Here is a 24,490-nt window from a genome sequence, read left to right as displayed (position 1 = left end):
ACTAATAGGCTCAGACAAGTGCAACACAGTTGAGCAAAAGTCTATGAAAACAACCTTGGTGGGATTAATAAATAAAGGAATAAATAAACGAAACCTGGTTGTCCAGTTCGGCTCTCATAAGCAACCCATTTCCCAAATAAAATAAAATGTTGCAAATGCTTGTGTGGCCCTTGCAGTCCAGTTCTGTACCTTGTCTGGACTTGAGATCTAGAATTACAGGGCCCATATTGTATTATTATTATTATTATTTATTTCTTAGTAGACGCCCTTATCCAGGACGACTTACAATCGTAAGCAAATACATTTCAAGTGTTACAGTACAAGTAATACAATAAGAGCAAGATAAATACAATGATTTTGGTTCAAGCAAGTACAAGTGTGACAAAATACAATTCAATAATAAAGCCGATAACAGTGACAGTGATAGTGACATCAAGATATGATTAAATAGTGATAGTTACATCAGGATATGATTAAATACAAAGTACTACAGGTTAAACACTTGGCAGATTACAGTATTCTGAAGTACAGGATTAAATGCAGTAAAATAGGGGGCAGATAAGAGCAAAATAAAGCACATTTACATGACGGGTGATAGTGTCCCAGGGGAAAAACAGAGGAGTTCTACAGGTGCTGTGTGAAGAGGTGAGTCTTAAGGAGGCGCCGGAATGTGGTCAGGGACTGGGCAGTCCTGACATCTGTAGGTAGGTCATTCCACCACTGCGGAGCGAGGGTGGAGAAGGAGCGGGCTCTGGAGGCAGGGGAGCGTAGAGGAGGTAGAGCCAGTCTTCTAGTGCAGGCGGAGAGGAGAGGTCGAATGGGGATGTAGGGAGAGATGAGGGTCTGGCGGTAGCTGGGTGCAGTCTGGTCAAGGCATCTGTAGGCTAGTACAAGAGTCTTGAACTGGATGCAAGCGGTGATGGGTAGCCAATGGAGTGAGTGGAGTAGTGGAGTTGCGTGGGAGAAGCGAGGCAGAGAGAACACCAGGAAGGCAGCAGAGTTCTGGATGAGCTGGAGCGGACGGGTGGCGGACGCAGGGAGGCCAGCCAGGAGGGAGTTGCAGTAGTCTAGGCGGGAGAGTACCAAGGCCTGGACCAGGAGCTGGGTGGCGTAGTTGGTGAGGAAGGGTCGGATTCTTCGGATGTTGCTCAGGAAGAATCGGCAAGTGCGTGCCAGAGTGGAGATGTGCTGGGAATAAGAGAGGCAGGGGTCCAGGGTGACTCCAAGGTACTTAGCGGAGGAAGAGGGAGAGAGTGTGGTAGATTCCAGAGGAACAGAGATAGAGAGATCAGAGGAGGGGGAGGAGGAGGGAAAGAAAAGGAGGTCAGATTTAGAGAGGTTGAGTTTGAGGTGATGCGAGTGCATCCAGGAGGAAATAGCAGACAGACAGGCAGAGATACGGGAGGAGATGGTGGAGTCAGAGGTGGGGAAGGAGAGGAAAATCGGAGCATCATCAGCATAGAAATGGTATGAGAAAACATAGGATGCGATGAGGGGGCCCATGGAGCGGGTGTAGAGAGAGAACGGGAGAGGACCCAAGACTGACCCTTGGGGGACTCCTGTTAAGAGAGGGTGAGGTGTGGAGGTTGCTCCACGCCAGGTTACCTGGTAAGTGCGGTTGGAGAGGCAGGAGGAGAACCAGGCCAGAGCAGTGCCAGAGATCCCCAGGTCAGCAAGAGATGATAGTAGAATAGAGTGATCAACAGTGTCAAAGGCAGCAGAGAGGTCGAGGAGAATTAGGACAGAGAGGCAGCTCGGGCAGACTTAAGTGAGTTGGTGACAGACAGGAGGGCAGTTTCAGTGGAGTGAGCAGAGTGGAAGCCAGATTGGAGACGGTCGAGCAGAGAGTGGTTGGACAGGAAAGCAGAGAGCTGGCGGTGTACAGTCCGCTCGAGGGTTTTGGAGAGGAAGGGTAGGAGGGAGACAGGACGGTAGCTCTGGAGGGAGGTGGGGTCGAGGGTAGTTATTTTGAGGAGGGGAGTGATAGAGGCTTTTTTGAAGGCAGAGGGAAAGAGACCAGAAAGTAGAGAGGTGTTGAGAAGGGAGGAGATGAAGGGAAGTAGAGCAGGAGCAGCAGGTTGAAAGAGGTGAGTGGGGAGGGGGTCCAGGGCACACGTGGTGGGTTTGTGACCCTGGAGCAGGGAGGAGAGGTCAGAGTCTGAGAGGGGCAAGAAGGTGGAGAAGGAGGGTGAGTTAGTAGGGGATGCAGTGGGTGTAGGGGTTGGAGCAGGAGGGGGTGCGGGGGAGGGAGAGGTGTTAAAGAGTTTGCGGATATCTAAGATTTTAGAAGAGAAGAAGGAGGCAAAGTCTTCAGGGGAGATTGAGGAGGGAGGAGGAGGGGGGAGGGTTTAGGAGGGAGGAGAAGGTAGAGAATAGTTTACGTGGGTTGTTAGTGGAGGCTTGGATTACAGATTGGAAATAAGTACATTTAGCAGAAGAGAGTAGAGGAGAAGGAGGAGAGGAGAGTGAAGTAAAGGTCTAGGGCAGCAGGGAGTTTGGTTCTCTTCCATTTATTTTCAGCAGATTGCAGTGTGATTCTTGCCGAGCGGAGCGCAGAAGAGAGCCAGGGATGGGGAGGGGAGGGGATAGCTGGTCGGGAGGTGAGGGGACAGAGGAAGTCGAGGGAGGAGGTGAGGGAGGAGAAGAGGGTGGAGGTAGCAGAGTCTACGGAGAGTTGTGAAAAGGAGTCGATAGGAGGGAGGTGAGAGAGAGCAGTGGAGGCAAGGACAGGGGGAGAGGGAGCGGAGGTTACGGCGAGAGGTGACAGTGGGGGTAGGAGGAGCAGGGAGAGGGGGGAGAGACAGAGAAAAAGAGATGAAATAGTGATCAGAGAGGTCCATGGGGGTGACAGAGAGGGTGGAGGGGCAGCAGGCCCTGGAGAAGGTGAGGTCCTGTTGACGGCCAGCTTTGAGGGGATGGAGAGCAATATTTCCTTGCGAGTGTTAAAAGCTAATATAAGTACCCCTAACATAACCCTAACCCTTTTCTGATACAATTGTGTACTTCCATATATGGTGCAAAAAGATTTACACATTAAGTACACTGTAGCTATGCATAATAACATTGTAATTATACATGTATTTACTAAATAACTACAATGTAAATACACAGTAATTAGAGACACTTCATGTATTATTTATTTCTTAGCAGACACCCTTATCCAGGGCAACTTACAATTGTTACAAGATATCACATTATTTTTACATACAATTATATTATTTTTTACATACAATTACCCATTTATACAGTTGTGTTTTTACTAGAGCAATCTAGGTAAAGTACCTTGCTCAAGGGTACAGCAGCAGTGTCCCTCACCGGGGATTGAACCCATGACTCTCTAGGCAAGTCCTGAGCGCTAACCACTACTCCACACAGCCGCCCTGTATTACTTGCCTATTGGAGGTTTAGGACAGGGATACAGTAATCAGGATCTTAAGGTGCAGAGTATCATTAATGAAATGATTCAGACATGGAAGCTGGTTAAATTGGTTCAATGCAGTAATTTAGGATCCAGGTGTAACAAAGACCAGGAGGGATCTGGATCTCAAGGACTGGAATTGTGTAGCCTTGGTTCAGGGTGGTGTGTTCAAGTGCTGTATCAGTTTGTAATATATTCTAGCAATTCAAGTTATGATGTTGAAAATTTGCATGATAAATAGTGCTCACACGATGCAAAGGGAAGATTTAAGTAGCCCTTAAGAAAATTATATTTTCTTCGACGCTACAGTGATTAGGTGTGGAATAGGTACTAAAGCCTATGAATGGTATAAACATGTGGTGGAATAAAATACTCAAAAGGTGCACTTTTGATGTTTGCTGTCATTGTACAGAGCACCATTCAAGATATTTCATTATGCTGTTGCATACTCACTCCCCTGTTGGATTGCAGAGCTGCTTTGCTGAGAATGGGCAGGAGGTGCACTGCACATTGTCAGAGATGGATGCTTTTTAGTTCAAATTTACAGCATGTATGTAGAGCACATCTCAAATAAACATGAATTTCAATGATCTGCAGCCTATAGTCTTCCAAAAACTCCACCTTGTACAGGCTCATTAGGCAGAGCTTGCATGCTTCAGGCACCCCCCCACCCCTTAGCCTCTCCACCAAGCCTGACACCGATCTATTTACACCTGACTGGGACATATTCACAGTTATTCTTTCACCATTGGTGCTTTCCCAAGAGTTTTCACTGTGATATGGTACACACATGAAATGTAACTTTTACTTCCTGTAAATGCTGAACATTCCACTGTCAACCTGGCTGTACATATTTATTTATGTACAGGTTTTTTTTGTTTTGTTTGTTTTGTTACAGGTTATTTAATTTAGGGACTTTGTTTAAGAGCATTTGCTCCAGACTTTTATTGGTCAAAGCAAAATAAACAAACAAGTAAATACAGCACACCTCACAGGGAGAGATTTCTTTGCAGTAGCTTTAAATTTGTATTTGTTCTTGGGAAATGGAAATGTTGTGACCTCAATATCATCAGAAATACCCCCTAAATCATCTTAACTGGCATAGTTTTTAGATTAGCCTCTTCCCTGCTCCCACCTTGCACCCGACTCATTCAGGGAGAAGGCCGCTTGTCCAGCCTGCTGTAATATACAGTAGTCTCCGGCTAAGAGAACACCCCTCGGGAAGCAAGCAAAGTGTTCTTATAGCCAAAGTGTTCTCTAAGACAGCATCAGGGGGGGTGCAAGAGGGGGGCCCAGCTCTGGGTCAATTATTTTTTTTATTTTTCTGAGCCCACTTTAATGACTAGATGTAAAAAAAATATAAAGGTGCCGTCTAATCTGCGGCGATTAGAAAAAGAAACTATAGCAAGGTAGTATTGGTGGACTGTCAATCAAAACTCAAATTCGCAAATCACAGCTGACAGATTGTTTATCTGGAGACAGGATGCAGCAAGAGCTCTGGCAATAGGTCAGTGTTAAAGTCATGTGATTGCTCTGTTGGGAAATGTGATCCTAAAGGAGTAATTTCGTGAGACCGAACAGAACTGAACAACCTGATTTGGCGAAACCGTTCCACCTTCCTGCCGTGGAACATGTTGTTCAGTCAAACAGCCCAGTCTGCATACGGTGAAACATGGTGAAGCCCCGCAGGTGCAGCTATGGGCAAAAGATTTGCATCACCTACATTTTCTATATATTATCTTTATTTTTATATAGCGCCTTCCATAGTGGACCACCATGTCACAAAGACGGCCAGAGTGGGTGGCGTCAGACCAGACAGGAATACACAGACAGAGAGATGGGGTTTTGGTGAGGCTGAACGCGTGATCGCGTTCAGCATTTAATAAACAGAACAGAAAATAAAAGGTTGGAACAGACAAAAACACTGGACACGGCACTACACGCCAAAATAAATAGACAAACAAAACGGACTAGACAGTGCACAACACACAGACGAACAAACACGGTGAGTGAAAACACTTTAACTATTATTCTTCTTATTATTATTATTACCTCCGTCTCCAATCCCGTTCTCCACTCACCGAACACCAACCCTGACTGACTAAAAATGTGCCTATTTATACTGTTGTGCTGGGATTCAATTACTAATTAATTATTCACTTGAATCCCAGCACGTGAATTAATTCTGTGCAACCCCGTGCTCACATATTACATTTAACCAGCACGTGAAGTGATTTGTGCTCTCCTCGTGCCTAAATACAAATCTACACTTTAAATACACGTGAAACACAGACCCGTTTATATCCCGTGTACCAATCTATACACCAACATTAACACACACACGCACGCAACATACAAATGCACACAGGGACCGGGCGCATTGCCACATATACCCCCCCTTGTGCGCAGCACACATGGCCTCAACGGCCACCTCCCCCCTTAAAAATCCAGCAGTCCAGGCCAAAGTCTCGGGCTGGGAAGGGAGGCTTCAGTGGGCCCATGTCTGGAAATGCTGTCAGCTCCCCTGCCGGTAGTGGCACGGCTGACAGCATGCTGGTCCCGTCCTGCAGCGAAAAAGCTGCGGGGGCAGGTGGTCCCCCGACCTCCCCCTTCTTCGTAGCCGGCAGCTCCCTCCTGTGGGGCTCCGGCCACAAGAACTCCTGCAGCGAAACTGCTGCTGGGGAAAGTGGTCTCCAGACCTCGTCCCCCTTCTTCGTGGCCGGCAGCTCCCCTTTCTGGGGCTCCGGCCACCGTACTCCCTGCGGAGGTACGGGCAGCAGAGGCAGCTCCTGCTCCTCTGCTCCGGGCGGTGGCGGAGGCAGAGGCAGCTCCAGCTCCTCTGCTCCTGGCGGTGGTGGAGGCAGAGGCAGCTCCAGCTCCTCTGCTCCTGGCGGTGGTGGAACCAGCAGGCATTCACCCTCTGCTGGTGGAGGTGGAACCAGCAGGCATTCACCCTCTGCTGGTGGAGGTGGGACCAGCAGGTATTCACCCTCTGCTGGTGGAGGTGGGAGGGGCAAGCAGTCCTCCCACTGCGGTGGAGGTGGAACCAGCAGGTATTCACCCTCTGCTGGTGGAGGTGGGAGGGGCAAGCAGTCCTCCCACTGCGGTGGAGGTGGCGGAGGTAGAGGCGATGGGGCTGATGCTGGCCACTCAGAGGGAGGCTGTGGCGGTGCTGGCTCCCTCTGCTGTGGCGGCTGGGCATGTGCGCGCCGTGCTGCCTTCAGCAGCATAGCTAGAGGCTGCTGGGGGACACCAGCATCCTGCCCTTCTCCCCCCCAAAAATTTTCAGGGGGTTGAGCCTGTAACTCCTCCCCTTCTGGCTCTTGGGACGGCACCAGCAGGTATTCACCCTCTGCTGGTGGAGGTGGGACCAGCAGGCATTCTCCCTCTGCTGGCAGCTTGGGTCCTACGGCTGTGGAAGCCCCGACTTCCCTCTTTTTGGGCTGTGGACGCACCGACTCCTCCCTTTTGGGCTGTGGACGCACCGACTCCTCCCTTTTGGGCTGTGGACGCACCGACTCCTCCCTTCTGGGCTGTGGACGCACCGACTCCTCCCTTTTGGGCTGTGGACGTTCGGGCTCCCCCCACTCAGGCGTAGGACGTTCGGGCTCCTCCCACTCAGGCGTAGGACGTTCGGGCTCCTCCCACTCAGGCGTAGGACGTTCGGGCTCCTCCCACTCAGGCGTAGGATGTTCGGGCTCCTCCCGCTTGGGCTGTGGACGCTCAGGCTCCTCCCATTTGGGCTGTGGACGCTCAGGCTCCTCCCCATAACTGCGGAAGGGACAGTGGGCGAACAGGTGATCCTGGTCACAGAGGAGGCACCCCGACGATGGCTTGTTACATCGCCGTGGATGCCTGGCCCTTAGGCGGCACTCCTCCTCCCTGTCCTTCACCTCTTTATCTGTCTCCCGCTTGGGCTGTGGAGGCAAAACCAGCAGGCATTCACCCTCTGCTGGTGGAGATGGGGACAGCAGGTACTCCTCTGCTGGTGGTCCTGCTACCTGGGCTGCTGTTCCGTTTATCGTTGCCTCCAGGTAGCTGAGGAGAAACTCCACACCTTCCTCCAAGGTGTTTGGGGTGTGTTCCTGCTGATAGGCCTCCCATCTCTCACTGTCCATCATCCACAGGGCCCGAACGACTATGGGCAGAGCCTGGGCCTCCAGCCCAGCATTCTCCAGGAACCAGTCCCGCCATTTTGTGGCGTCTTCTGCCATTATATATATATATATATTTTTTTTTAAACAAAACCCCTCCTGGTCTGACGCTTGGAGGCGCGGCTATCCCACGATGACACCACGTGTCACAAAGACGGCCAGAGTGGGTGGCGTCAGACCAGACAGGAATACACAGACAGAGAGATGGGGTTTTGGTGAGGCTGAACGCGTGATCGCGTTCAGGGTGTGTGAAATATGCATCAGCTGCAGAGTCACTTACAACAAAGTGACAAACTTACAACAAAGTCTCACCCGAAATACAGAGCACAAGGAGGTTAAGTGACTTGCTCAGGGTCACACAATGAGCCAGTGGCTGAGCTGGGATTTGAACCGGGGACCTCCTGGTTACAAGCCTGTTTAGCATAATAGTAGTACAGTATTTCATGTTGCATTTCGAAATGTCACTTTTTTCAATTGTTCATTTTTCATTAAGTATGGAAAACTACAAAGCGGTATGATTGTAATTCAATATGTTAATGTAACATTATTCAGCAGGCTTTGTTCAACTATGAAGCTAAATGGTTTAAATATATAGGGAGATGCAAAACTTTTGGCCATAGCTGTACTGCTAATCCACTGTATTCTAATAGATAAATTACAGCTGTACATGCAATACTGGCAAAATACAATAAACGTAGCCTTGATTTACAATGGTCTGTACTGTCTGTATAGCGAGATTTTTTTATATATATTTCACCATAATATTAATGTTATAGATTATTACATATGATATAACTACTGCTTGGAACTTTCTGTCTGAAAAAAAAACATCACAATGCACAAACAGCATCCCCAAATCGCTGTCAGCCATGATGCAAGAACAGATATGGAACTAAATGATTTAGTGAAAAGGCTAAAACCTGTTCCATTTCCACATCGAACAAGCAGAACGTGTCCGAGTGTGTCCGCCTCACAAAATTCCACATTAACTAACAGATGGTAAAAATGCAGTTTAAAAAAAATGACATGCTTTTGGGATGTTAATTTGTTAAGTGTGTTCATAGAATAATTTTTTCGCTTGTGAGTTGTTACGAATGCATTTGTACTGTGGGCTAAGTTTTGAGATGCAGACGTGTTTTATTTTTTTCATAGAAAAGTTTTTATACTAACTTTGTTTTGATAATATTAATTTAAAAATTGATGCCCATGGGGGGGTACACTTCACAGTCTTGCATCAGGGCCCAGTAAATCCTAGCTCCAGCACTGTAGCCACCAGACACATTATGAATCAATAAATAAATATATATTACTTGTCGTGACTTTAAGAGAATTTTGAAGTTCTCTCCAGCGCTGTAACCTCGCTCTTGTGTGATTACAATAAAGCAACTTCAGGTTTTGAAACTACAACTTGGGGTGTGACATATCTCTATTCTTACAGATGGTGCCGAAGCCATGGGATCTTACCTCTGACTGACACATATCCAGACAGAACACACTGAAGGCAGTACCTTCGTGTTGGAGGACGCTGCGGTTACCCGCGTATCCTGGGAAAGTGGTGGACTTTCCTTTAGCCTGTTGCCTACTTCAGGTCACGACACTGAGAGACGTCCGTGGGGGACTTCCTTAGCCTGTGGCAAGTGATCCAACCGGGTAGGAGCGTTTTGAACTATTGATTCATTATTGGGGGCATGTGCATACCTGCTGTAGGATAACGCTATAAGAGGATTGGAGTGTGTCTGTCTATGTACGTGTTCACAATCAGTACCATAGATACTTATCCTTTTGTTTTCCTGAGAAGTAGTGATATGCCTAAGAACACACCTAAAAAAAGTCACCCCGTCCTTACAGGAATGGGTAGACAGGAAATATGGTGCTTGTAGTAACGACTTGTTGTGTGAAATACAATTTGCACCAGATGTTACAAACATCAAATCCCAGGCTGGCCGACATTGTGTGGAAAGAGCGAGGGGTGTGGGCCAAGTCTAAACAGGACTGTGGTCTAGTGAGTGGGGTGGGCTCATTATTGTTGAGGGAGACCCACATAAAGCACAAAAGCAACACTCGGTTAAACCACAGGCAGTGGCTGCTATTGAAACAGAGCTGGAAGCTCAAGGTGTGGTGAGACGTTGTAACTCAGCCATGAACTCGACGGTGTGGCCGGTGAGAAAGCCTGATGGGTCATGGTGGTTGACCATTGATTATCAGCAGTTGAATAAGTTGAATAGTTGAGTAATACCTAAAGTGACGCCTCTGGTATCAGATCCCATCGCTAATGTATTCTGGAGTTTAGAACTCAAACAGTATTGCCAATGGAAATTTGGTCACAACAAATTTATGTTGCAAAGATTACCCCAAGGATTTCATAATTCACCGTGTATTTTTCACAGAGTAATGCCTAGCATTATCTTTGTGTAGCAGGGCGATTGCCCTGCATATGTGGAAATTAGTGTTAGTATAATTTGTATGTGGAAATTGGTTTATTGTGTGTTTTTTTGGAGTTGATTTGTGTGATTAAATTATTGTTTACAGACGGGAGCTCGATTGAGACTTCTTGTCTGCTAGGCTTGTTTAAGGGAAGGGCAGCAAGTGATTGGCTGTGCCGGTCCTCAATCAGCTTAAAAACATCTGATGGAGATCGCTCTGGGCAACTGCAACACCATGCTACAGAGAGGAGCTGTGTATATTCAAGAGGAGAAAGTCTGCTCTGCAGGAACGACAGCTACGCAACCTTGAAAGTGCAAGCGGTGCTTGTGAAGGCAATGCCCAGCCAAGGCCATATGAAGCAGCAGGAGTCGTATGAATACCGGCTAATAAGTAGGTTAGTTTAAGGCATAGTGATCCCAGGAAGTAATGTACTGCAAGGGTTACGTAGTGTAGCCGGTTCCTGGAGCAGGACGCCTCATTTATGAGGCTAGCACTCGCCCTGTGTGGCACCTTTTTATTTGTAGTTTTTGTACTGTGTTTTATTTTGCCTTTTGTACAGTTGCTGTATGTGTCCTCTGTGCGTTACCATCGCTGGTTACGTCACATGACCTCTTTGTTTATTTATTTTTGTATTAATAAATCCTGCGCGCCTGTGCTGGCGTTTCAACTCCACCTCCCATGTCTCTGTCATTGTCAAGCAGCGATTAACCACACACGTGACATGAGCACCCTGTCATACTCTGGAATAGGACAGCCGGGTGAAGTAGTGCAATATGTGGATGACTGTGACAGAGATCAAAGTGTGCTTGGTGTTAGTTCTTCCTCTTAACCTGTGAGGGCACTGTGTAATGGGAACAGAGTACCCTTAACTAAATGGCATGACAATTTATTCCGTAGGGTAGGTGGAAGTTTGTCATTTAGAAAAGGGGAACAGCTACGGTATCCAAACGCAATGACCCAGACGGTAAACGATGTGGCATCTGAGGATTGGAGGAGGATATAAATAGAGGTCATAGCTGACGTGATCTGTTCCTTGGTAAATGGTTAGTGTTGAAAACCAACAAGGAGTCTGTGTGCTGTATCGTGAACCGTGAGTTTTGTCTTGTGTTTGTTAGTGTTTTGTTAACTATCATCTGTTTTTTTATAATAGACTACCAGTTGCACGATCCGGAGCTGTAGCGAAAGCCAGCATAAACCCGGACATCACTTTCACCCCTGCATTTCACTGAGATCTGTATTACATCACTTGCACGTATTCAGTATCACTGAGAACTGTGTTTGTGTTTTGTGTTTAGTGTTGGTGTGTAAAACTAGACTTTTGGTTACGGATCAAACCCGAGGATTTACAAATACAGAGTGATACATGTTGCTGTATCACTCCAACATTATTATTTGCAGGTGTTTGCCATAAGGCTCTGGACATTGTTAATTAAATCAATAAACACCCTTGCACCTGGAAATCATTGTCTGTCTGTTTTATATTCGCTCTGCACTGCACGCACCTGTATTCACTCACCACTTTTCCACAATGGCACACAAAATTTATTTCTAAAATAAATGTATTTCTTAGCAGACGACCTTATCCAGGGCAACTTACAATTGTTACAAGATATCACATTATTTTTACATACAATTACATTATTTTTAATGTAAATGACATACTGATAGCCACATCAACCGCAGAGCAACACTACACAGTGTGGCAACAAATGCTGCAGGCACTTAAGACTATCAGGACTTGAATTTTTAGGACATGTTATCTCAGCTGAAACAAAATCAATTTCTGACTTGCGCAAGAAACACATACAAGACATGCCCAAACCACTAACTGTCGCGGGTATGCGCAAATTTCTGATTACATGTAATTATCTACGAGAGTACATTTTCAAATTTGCCAAACTGACTGTATGATTTGATCAAGGGACAGAAGGTAAAAAACGAACAGCTTGCCTGGATGGCAGAGGCTGATACAGTGTTCACAGAATTAAAAAGGCAGATTTGTGCTGCACCATCACAACACAAGCATTTTATATGCAAGCTGGATCTAGTGAAGGCTTCTATAATGTTGTCCTGTTACAGGAACACGGTAAACTTTGCCCTGTCGGCTATTACAGTCAAAAATGTACACCAGTTGAGAAAAGCTTTCCCCCTTGTGTGGCAGCTATACAGGCAATACACTGGGGACTGCAAGTGACAGAGCATATTGTCAGATTTAACATTGTCACAGTGCATACAAACCACACACCTATTAAATTACTTGGGTTGGGAAAATACGGGGTGTATTTACACGTATTACTCGCTGGTTGTTTGACTTTTCTAACAAAGGAGTACACTTCTGTCACAGATGGCTTTGTGTGGCGTGTGGGTGGTGACGTCAGGTTCTGGAAGCAACAGTCAAAACAATGAATGGCGGGGCAAACCTGAAGCGCAACGGCGCTCAGCGCTTTATTAAATAATAAAACAAAAGATTTAAACAAAACACCAACAAAGGGCACAAGGGCCAAACTAACAAACAAACACTAAAAATAAGTAGTAAGCTGGTTGCGAAATCAGCATACTTAGAAATAAACAATTGCTATTCTCCACAGACTTACGTCTCTCCTCTGACACTCTCCGCCTTCTGAGCTGAGAGTGGGTCTTTTATATTTGTATTAATAAATTACCTTATTAAGGCTCCAGCCACATTCCCACGAGATTTCTAGGGAAGGGGTTTTAACCCCATCCCCACGACTACATATTACAAGACCGGCTTTTCGCCGGGTCTCAAACAGCAAACCAAAGACGGACGGTACTCGACCTCCTGCACATAAAATACAATAATAATAACAAACAAATACATACATAAATAATAAAATACACACAAGGGGTGGACACACTGCCACAACTTCGTAGAAATCAAAAACCGACTTGCTAGATTGCATGCTCAATATCGAACCCACAGTACAACACCAATGTAGCATATCATAGGGACCACCCAGAGCTGTTCAACCACACATGAACCTGATCATTTACAGTGTTTTGTAGATGGCTTTCGTTTCTGGGACAAAACGGAGGGTAAGTTTGTTTGTGGCTTTGCCGTCTGGATCCCCACAACAAAAACAGAGGCAATGGTCCGTTTACCTAATGAGGGATCAGCACAGGTAACAGAACTGCGTGCAGTCCTCTGGTGTTTGACACACATCGCACAAAGCATGACTATGTATACAGATTACAGTGTACTCAGCGATTATATGGATATATGGGCATAGAGGTCATCAGCAAACACTTAAGGATATTTGGAACAAAATTCTAATACATAAAAATCTTAAACATACACTCTCAGTTGTCAAGGTTAAAGCACACCAGAGCATTAACCCAAACTGGGAAGAAAGCCACAACGCTGTGGTTGATTTGCTTGCTAAGCAAGCAGCCACAGAGGGGGTGTTAGACATACAAGCAGAAACAGGAACAGACACAGACACAGAGAACACAAAAGCTGAAACCGCTGTAAAATGTTTTGCCACGGTAGCAATAATAAAATATAATATATAATAAAAACAGCAGACACACTGCAGAAGCTACAAATAATGTTGTGGCAGCCAGGTGGAGAACTGATACCAGAACTGAAACAAAACACAAATGTCACAGTACAGCAGGGATTGGTGATGCATGGGGATGCATGGGGATTAATGGGTCATACGAGGTCGGTCATAGTGGTGCTGAGGCGACCACTGCGTTGGTGCAACGCCACTTTTGGTGGCAAGGCAGGAAGAATGATATTGAACAGTACTGTAGTGAATGCATTGTGTGCGCAACTGTAAATACTGTTAAAGGTGATAAAGGTAAGCTAGCTAGACCAGAATCACCAAGGGGACCCTGGGAGCACATCCAAATTGACTTTACTGAACCATTGCCATGGCAAAAGGAGGACTACAATATTTACTAGTAATTATAGACAGGTTTAGTAAATGGGTAGAAGTATTTCCGACAAAGACTAATGACGCATTGACAGTAGCACGACTGCTATGGACCAAACTGTTGCTCCTATAGGGCACACCATTATAAATGGATTCAGATCAAGGCACACAGTTTACTGGTAAAATTATGAAACACCAAATAACTGGAATGCAGCAGCGTTTTCATATTCCCCATCATCCCCAGAGCTCCAGGATGGTGGAACATATGAATCGCACTCTGTACGAATCCATCACAAAAATGATACTACAGAATGGCAAAAATTGCCAGTGGTTCTTCTGATGAAATTAAAAGCCACACCCTCAAAAGCAACTGGGATCATCAGTCCATATGAATTAATGGACCCAGTAGGGAGTCCACTAATTGGACAAATGACAAAATTAACACAACAACAGTTCATGAAGGCAGTAAGCGAACAGTTACAGGTTTTAAAACAAGATGCAATACTGCAACAGAGACAGTCAAACTTAAATAATGATAAGCAATGGGAAAAGCATAACACTGAAGCTAAGTTTGAAATCGGTGATAAAGTTATGATTAAAAACTTCACAGAAAGCTCAACTTTTGGACCACGATGGATGGGACCATGCAATGCAGGAAACAGGCCAAGCAGTATGGACTACCAAAAGTAAGAGTGGCTGGTAGACAGCTGCCGTTTAAAAACCTGAAAATCAGAGATATAACTGGTAACTAACTGTACTACATTTGTTCCTTGGCATTAACACAGATCTAATATAACCTAACAAATGTAACAGCAATGTTAAGTGGGAATATGGTTACAGAAGAAATTACAAGCTATTATATCAGAATATAAAACCCTGACGACGCAGCAGGTACAGTATCAAGACGCACCCCCAACTGGTAAACCCAAAAGAGTCAGGAGGTGACTTTTTGATGATATAGCAGGCTGGTTTTGGGCCAGGCAACTCAGTTTTGAACTCGGCTGATATAACTGAGCTGGGGTATTCAATGACAGACATAGCCCATAGAGCCCATATAAAGGAATACAACACTTGGGTTCAGGAGCTTTATATACTAACCAGGCTGTGACTCTACAGGGAAATGCAATAATGGCTTTACTAGGAGGAGTAGAGGAGGGGTTATATAACCTGAGTGAAAGGATTGGTTGTAAATTGTTTGCCGGAGATTTAATAACAGAAATACAATCAGAGATAATGGACATACTACTGGGGGAGGTACCGTGAAAAGCGCACAAAGAATTACAACGACTAGCACCATACCATGGTACTGCTGAACATGTGGTGGGGGCCTGTCACAAAGACGGCCGGAGTGGGTGGCGTCAGACCAGAAGCAGGAAATAAACAGACAGAGATTTGGGGTTTGGGGAAGCTGAGCGAATGCTTTCGCTCAGCATTTAATAAACAGAACAGAAAATAAAAGGTTTGAAACAACAAAAACACAGGACACGGCACTTGAGGCCAAAATAAATAGACAAACAAAACGAACTAAACAGTGCACAGACAGACGAACACAACACGGTGAGCAGATTTTACTACTACTTATTATTCTTTTTCCTAACATTTACCTCCGCTCCAATCCCGTTCTCCACTCACCGAACACCTAACCCCGACTGAAAGAAATGTGCGTCTATATATACTATTGTGCTGGGATTCAATTACTAATTAATTATCCACTTGAATCCCAGCACGTGAATTAATTCTGTGCAATCCCGTGCTCACATACTATTACTCTTTACTTGCACGTGATGTGATCCCGTGCCTAAATACAAATCTACATTTTTAAATACACGTGAAACACAGACCCGTTTATATCCCGTGTACCAATGAATATACACCAACATTAACACACGCACGCAACATACAACACATAACACACAATTGCACACAGGGGCGGGGCACATTGCCACAGGGCCATAAAAGTAAGGGCACAAGAAAATGGGAAAGAATGCCAAGGGTGCATTGGACTCTTTGCCCTATTTCCATATCTGACCCCTAGTAATGTATATAAGGAAGCTCAGAAAATCAGACCAATTGGTAAAGTCCATAATCAAACAAACATTGTGTGGACCGCGGCAACCTGGCAAACAATAGACCCCAACGAAACTCAGGTAGTCCATCGCCTCTGTTGTTATGAGACATTATCCCACGTGGTTTGTACATGGAATGCCATTACAAAATTGCACACAAATATGTCCACTGAAATGGAGATATACCCACTAGAGCATAGAGAACGCGTAGTTCAGGTGGGACAATATCAGTGGTGCATTGTATCTAATCATACCACTATGTTATGTGACGACACCCTAGAATGCCAAGTGCCCCAAGAGTTCTGCTTTGCCCCAACACATACAGCACAACTAGATAATATATACATACCGGCGCCTGTCATTCTGGACTTCCAGATAACAGCCTGGTGGAATGACACGTATGAGAAACCAGAGAAAATCATACTTGCAAATATGCATAGACAAGTAAGTGAGCTACTGAGTAAAGCATCAATGAAAATAGAAAATGCAAAAATTGAGGTAAAATTTGCTCAGAAGGAGGTCATTGTTTTAAAGAATTATGTGTGGTTTGGTGGTGTGACAACTTAATCTTGGTGGACATACAGAAGTGCTCAAATTTGTTGGTACCCTTACAGCTCATTGAAATAATGCTTCATTCCTCCTGAAAAGTGATGAAATTAAAAGCTATTTTATCATGTATACTTGCATGCCTTTGGTATGTCATAGAATAAAGCAAAGAAGCTGTGAAAAGAGATGAATTATTGCTTATTCTACAAAGATATTCTAAAATGGCCTGGACACATTTGTTGGTACCCCTTAGAAAAGAGAATAAATAATTGGATTATAGTGATATTTCAAACTAATTAGTTTATTTAATTAGTATCACACATGTCTCCAATCTTGTAATCAGTCATTCAGCCTATTTAAATGGAGAAAAGTAGTCACTGTGGTGTTTGGTATCATTGTGTGCACCACACTGAACATGGACCAGAGAAAGCAAAGGAGAGAGTTGTCTGAGGAGATCAGAAAGAAAATAATAGACAAGCATGGTAAAGGTAAAGGCTACAAGACCATCTCCAAGCAGCTTGATGTTCCTGTGACAACAGTTGCAAATATTATTAAGAAGTTTAAAGGTCCATGGAACTGTAGCCAACCTCCCTGGGCGCGGCCACAAGAGGAAAATCGACCCCAGATTGAACAGAAGGATAGTGCGAATGGTAGAAAAAGAACCAAGGATAACTGCCAAAGAGATACAAGCTGAACTCCAAGGTGAAGGTATGTCAGTTTCTGAACTCACCATCCGTTGCTTTTTGAGCGAAAGTGGGCTCCATGGAAGAAGACCCAGGAGGACTCCACTTTTGAAAGAAAAACATAAAAAAGCCAGACTGGAATTTGCTAAAATGCATATTGACAAGCCACAATCCTTCTGGGAGAATGTCCTTTAGACAGATGAGTCAAAACTGGAGCTTTTTGGCAAGTCACATCAGCTCTATGTTCACAGACGAGAAAATGAAGCTTTCAAAGAAAAGAACACCATACCTACAGTGAAACATGGAGGAGGCTCGGTTATGTTTTGGGGCTGCTTTGCTGCGCCTGGCACAGGGTGCCTTGAATCTGTGCAGGGCACAATGAAATCTCAAGACTATCAAGGCATTCTGGAGCGAAACGTACTGCCCAGTGTCAGAAAGCTCTGTCTCAGTCGCTGGTCATGGGTCCTCCAACAGGATAATGACCCAAAACACACAGCTAAAAGCACCCAAGAATGGATAAGAACAAAACATTGGACTATTCTGAAGTGGCATTCTATGAGTCCTGATCTGAATTCTATCGAACATCTATGGAAAGAGCTGAAACTTGCAGTCTGGAGAAGGCACCCATCAAATCTGAGACAGCTGGAGCAGTTTGCTCAGGAAGAGTGGGCCAAACTACCTGTTAACAGGTGAAGAAGTCTCATTGAGAGCTACAGAAAACGTTTGATTGCAGTGATTGCCTCTAAAGGTTGTGCAACAAAATATTAGGTTAGCGGTCCCATCATTTTTGTCCATGCCATTTTCATTTGTTTTATTATTTACAATATTATGTTGAATAAAAAATCAAAAGCAAAGTCTGATTTCTATTAAATATGGAATAAACAATGGTGGATGCCAATTACTTTTGTCAGTTTCAAGTTATTTCAGAGAAAATTGTGCATTCTTCGTTTTTTGTGGAGGGGTACCAACAAATTTGAGCACGTCTGTATGTTTTTATTGCTATTTTGATAGTAACTTCATTGATTTTATTATGGAACTGTGTACAGTGTTTCTGGTGGCATAAGTTGAAGAAAATTGCTGCTTACACACAGTACACCGAGGGAGACGAGGACGAGGGAGAAAAGGAGAATGATAAACAACCAGTGTGGTGGTAATGTACAAAGTATCATACCACCAAAGGAGGGCTGTAAGAGAGGATTTTGAAGTTCTCTTCAGTGCTGTCTCACTCTTGTGTTATTACAATAAAGCAACCTCGGGTTTTGAAACTGGAACTTGGTGTGTGACATATCTCTATTCTTACATGACGCACATGCATCAACATATGACATGAACTGAATAAGTAAAAGAAAAGCAATAGGCAAGTGTATGTTAATAAACTATAATAATAAAGTAACAGACAAACTAACGTTAATAAACTGTCAAACTAAATTAACACAGCACCCCTAAACATGTTACAAAATGCAGCAGCAATATACAAGACATGCACATTATTTAACAGAATGGTGAAGCAACTCACCAGAACTGGAAACACCAAATTGTTCGGTGACTTGTGTCTGATTCAGGTGGAAATCAGAATACAAAACGAGTCAATGATATGACGTCAGCTCTGGAGAGATTTAATAAACCAATCAGTGTGCCTTAAGACACTCTCGCTTTTGAAATGACTGGATAAACCATTTTAATTTAAATTTGATGATGATGAGTTATCAGGTTACAAAACAGTACTGTATCCTTTTTGAACAAATCGCTATCAGTGCCAAGAAGGTGTTCTTGTAAGCGAAGTTCCTGTTCCTTTAGCCAGAGCATTTACAATGAGAAAAATCTGTTACACCACAAGGGTGTTCCCTTAGGTGAAGTGTTCTCTTAGGAGGTGTTCCTATACGAGGAGACTACAGTAGCTATTTGCTTGATTTTTATATTTTTTTCTTGTTCTTATAAATAGGTCAGCACTGTTTCAGATGAGGCACTAGGCCAAAAAATGTTATTAATATTGTGTGCTTGTGGCAAAGTGCCCCGCCCCTGTGTGCATTTGTGTGTTCTGTGTTGTATATATGCGTGCGTATGTTAATGTTGGTGTATAGATTGGTACACGGGATATAAACGGGTCTGTGTTTCACGTGTGTTTAAAGTGTATAATTATATTTAGGCACGAGGATGGCACATCACTTCACGTGCAGATAAAATGTGTATAATGTGTGGCACGGGGTTGCACGTAATGAATTCACGTGCTGGGATTCAAGTGAGTAATTAATTAGTAATTGAATCCCAGCACAACAGTATATATAGATGCACAGTTTCACTCAGTCGGGGTTGGTGTTCGGTGAGTGGAGAACGGGAGAGAGAGAAGGAGAAAAGAAAGTCAAAAGTAAAGTAAAGTAAAGTAATTAGTGTTTTCACTCACCGTGTTTGTCCGTTTGTCTGTTCACTGTTTAGTCTGTTTTGTTTGTCTCTTTATTTTGGCGTATAGTGCCGTGTCCCGTGTTTTTGTGTTTCAAACCTTTTATTTTCTGTTTATTAAATGCTGAGCGCGATCACGCGCCCAGCTTATACCAAACCACATCTCTCTGTGTATTCCTTCCTGCTTCCGGTCTGACGCCACCCACTCTGGCCGTCTTTGTGACAGTGCTTTTAAAGTATTTTCTATTTTCTAGCGCCTGTCTCATTTTATGAATATACTGAACCTTTAGGGATAATTATATAAGTGATTAAGTGGTCGAGAGTGAATGATCAATATTTCTAATGCTGAGTTGGCACAATTCCTTCCTGAAGCCAGTATAAAGCATATTTCCAAATGAATAAATAAATGCAAGCTTTTCTTTGCCAATGGCACTCCACAGCAGGTGAGGCTCAACTTTTTTCTTTTTTCTTTTTTTTTAAAGAGAAACTTTTTTCCAGTATTTCCATACATTTTCTTAAGTGATCGTGCAGAATGCCTTAGAAACGTGTGAGCAAGAATTTATATGCTGCTTCAGCTAAGCAACTTCAAAACCACCTTAGATGTATGCTATTTAACAGATCCAGCTGCAATCAAACTTATGACAGTTCTCTGTCCTCAACCACTAAACCACAGCTCTATCTCTCTCCACCATCAAAGCCACACCTGAATCGCCCTTTCAACATCCATTTGCCAGATTGGAAAACAGTCAACAAGTTTCAGATATCTGAGCCTTTGAGAAGCCAAAATAATAAATACTCTAATGATTGAAAAAACTTGCAGCCTCGAGGAGAGGGCTTTGATCTGCAGCAGTGTGGAAAATCACTCTTAACAGGAATAATGTACATTAAGCTTCATTCCAGAGTTCAAGCAGCCAGGAGATAATAGCAGGCAAGGCCTAATAAATCCCAAATGCTAAAGTAGATACGAATGAATAACCTTAACTATTTATCAACAAGAGAGAAAGAGATAGAGACAGAGGGAGAGAGCACACAGAATGGGTTTAGAAAATGCTTTCCATTAAGGTAACATTAGCTGAAGGTTAATTTAAAACAATTTACATTTTGTCCAAATTAAATTTGAAAGATTCAAAGAAAGCTGCAATAACTTACTTGCAGGTAATAGCTTTAATTGTGTCTATTAACCTCAGAGAATTGCCCTTTGCTATTTTTTTATTTGTTTATTTAATGGAATGGGCTAACACATTTACGATTACTTATTGAACTTAATGGAGCCTATTCAGATTTTTTTCTTATAAGATGTCTTCTAAATCTAAAGATGATATTGTGGTGGTGGAATTGATATGATCTTACATGTTTAAACAGAGGGCTTGATGAGTTTTAAAAAAAAAACAGCGTTCAGTACAAATTAAAGTTAACTGTGAAAGGTTTTGAGAGGGCATGTGAATGACAGTTAATAAAACATACATATTTTCAGGTCATAGGATTGCAGGTTGTCATTGCAGATGAGGGTGCTTACACACTACATAGAGCCCTTGTTATTTCAGTCCCAGCTGAAGGGACATTTTTCTAATGCTGGACAATCAGTTGTGGGTCTGGCCTGGTCCGTTCCAACACATTTTGCACTTGGCAAGGTGTAATGTAGAAGTCATCTGTCACATGACTGAGGGTTTGTCTGTATGCATCAGTGTCGATAATGTATTTATATTGTATTGAAGCTCTTTAAATAATTAGTAGTAGTCCAGTCCACTCATCAGCACCTTAATGTTTAGACATTTTTCAAATAAATAACTAAGTTGCTGAGTAAAATTAAGTTTCGAACAGAAACTAGGAAACACTATTTAGACAAAGTTATAAATGCATGGAATAGCATACCAGGTGAAGTAGTAGGATCTAAAACACTGGGAACATTAAAAAAGACTAGATTATGTGCTTTTAAATTAGTTCCCCCCAATAGGGGAGTAAGGTGTGCTAACAAGGGACGAGCCTTGATGGTCTGAACGGCCTTTTCTCATTCCCAAACTTTTCTTATGTTTTAAAAATAATTAAAAATGCTACTTCACTCTTTGGTAAACTGAAGCTCTAACTGCACAGAATTATTGTTTTGGAGTTTTCTTTTTTCAATTCTGTTTGAAAATATTTCTGTAATAAAAGTTTTACAATTATAAAAACACCCAGAATGTCCCGACCAGAGTCACTTAGCCCTGGACAGACACAAAACTAGTTCAAGGAGTGGAGACATGGGCATTTCAGTTCCATTTCCCAAGCTCTTGCATTTCAGTGTAAGTTCTGCATGCAACATTCTTGTGTGATTGTGTGCCAATGATGTTGGATTTGAAAAGCACATATCTGACAGCATGGAAACACTGAGGAATCTTCTGAAGCCCTTTGATGTGTCAAAGTCAAATCTGAGTAATTTACGCAGTCATTTTTTCAGAAGGTTGAACGTTGGAATAAAGGCCAAGGGTACCTGTAGCAATGTGCCCCGCCCCTGTGTGCATTTGTGTGTTATATGTTGTATGTTGCGTGTGTTAATGTTAGTGTATTGTAGTTGGTACATGGGATATAATGTGGGTAATGAGCATGAGTGTTTAAAATGTATAATTGTATTTAGGCACGTGCATTTAAAGTATTGAATAATATGTGAGCACGGGGTTGCACAGATTAGTTCACGTGCTGGGATTCAAGTGAATAATTCATTGGTAATTGAATCCCAGCACAATTGTATATATAGATGTACATTTCATTCACTTGTGTGTTCAGGGCGAAGGAACGGGAGAGAGTGAGGAGAGAAAAATTAATAATAAATAATCAATTGCTGCGTGGTGCTGGAGGACCAGCACGGTACGTGATTGTTTAGTGTTCGTCCCTGTTTGTTAGTGTCTGTTCATTTTGTTTGTCTATTTATTTTGGCCGCAAGTGTCGTATTGTGTTTTTGTTCAGCATCTTATTTTCTGTCTGTTTTATAATAAACCGCGCAGCAGCACACTCAATCCACCACATCACCTCACAGCACTGTGTGTTTCCTTTCCTGAGTCTGATGTCACCACTCAGCCAGACTGTCACAGTAACTTAAACGGATACTTTATATCATCTACATTTTCTATAAGGTGGACATTTTGAAGAAGTTAACTTGTCTATTTCCACATTCATATTTTTTACATGTGTTATGATAAATATTAAAACATAATATTGTTTAGTAAATATCCTTTTTTTTACAATCCCTTGTAGGCAAAATGACCATTTTCTAGATCCTTGTCTTTTTCATTTCTTACCTCTTTAATACCATTTTATCTGTATTCTGAATGATTCTCTATTGTTTCTGCTTAGATCATTATTATTATTTGCCATGCCAATTAAATGCTTCTGAAAAGACTCCTCAAGCCTGACTGTGTGAAAGTGAGGCAGGCAGGCCTGTGCACTGAAGCCCATAGGAGGCTGTGAGGAGTCTGCATCTCAAAGCAGGATTCATTTGCATAGCAAGGCTTATAACTGATTATTTAACTAATTGGTGTGAATGAATGACCCTTAATACATTCGTTCCAAGCCTTGTCATTGACCATGAGAAAATGAAAAAAATGTCCTTCAAGTGGCTGTCCATTTTCCTGCACAGGAGCAGCATTTAAAAGAAATATCAAAGACGTAGATTGTCCTCAACTTTTGAAATCGCTTGAAAATAATACACAGGTACAAACCATCAAAAAAATGTAATACCCTGCATTCAAATGTTATGAGTGACTCTTTCCTTTTGTTTCAGGTGTAGATGTCAACAGCACTAGAGCCACCAACCGCAGACAGACTTATTAGTAAAAGCATAGTGTGTCATTGTGACAACGATGACGAGTGGTCTGACGTCAGGGCAGAAACAGGAACACAAACGACAGAGAGAGGTGGAGTTTGGTGGAGCTGAGCGAATGCTTTCGCTCAGCATTTAATTAATAAACAGACAGAAAATAAACGGTTGTAACAAAAACACAAAAACAGGACACGGCACTCTACGCCAAAATAAAATAGACAAACAAAACGTACTAAACCGTACACGGGATATAAGCGGGTCTGTGTTTCACTTTCACTATTATCTGCTGTATTATTGAATTGTGGTTTGTCACACTTGAGAATTATTGTATTTCTTGTTCTTATTGTATGACTTATATTGTAACACTTGAATGTATTTGTATTTGCTTGCGATTGTAAGTCGCCCTGGATAAGGGCGTCTGCTAAGAAATAAATAATAATAATAATAATAATAAACAGTAAACAGACGGACAGACAAACGAAACACGGTGAGTGAGACACTTATTATTCTTCTTATTCTTTTTATCTCCTTCTCCACACTCTTTCTCCACTCACCGAACACCCAACCCCCAGTGAGTGAAAACATGCAGCTTTTATGCAGTTGTACCGAGACTTGATTGCTAGTCAATCATTCAATTGGAATCTCGGTACAACTGCACGTGAATTAATTAAAGTGCAATTCCCCGTGCTCACATATTATTACTTTTTACTTGCACGTGATGTGATGTGCCATCCCCGTGCCTAAATACAAATACACAATTTACACACACGTGAAACACAGACCCGCTTATATCCCGTGTACCAATGCCTATACACCAACATTTATACACAACACGTAACATATAACATACACAGGGGGGGCACTTTGCCACAGTCATTCACATGCTTCACACACAAGAGGCACTTTATCAGTGTACCTGTCATTGGAGAACAAATACTTTACAAAACTTTAAACCTAGAGAGAAAATTAGAGGATGGTAATTAGATGACCTCCTAAGTATTTTGTGAAAGCTGCTAGGATCATGTATCAGGTAGGATCTCAGTCATATGAACATAATTTTGATATTTTATTTATCATGTTATCAAAGAAGTCTACCATAATAGTATTTCTTAT

Source organism: Acipenser ruthenus, chromosome 1 (genome assembly GCF_902713425.1).
Source record: "Acipenser ruthenus chromosome 1, fAciRut3.2 maternal haplotype, whole genome shotgun sequence".
NCBI classification, from domain to species: Eukaryota; Metazoa; Chordata; class Actinopteri; order Acipenseriformes; family Acipenseridae; genus Acipenser; species Acipenser ruthenus.
The sequence above is the reverse complement of the archived record's forward strand: the minus strand, read 5'-3'. Positions refer to the sequence as shown.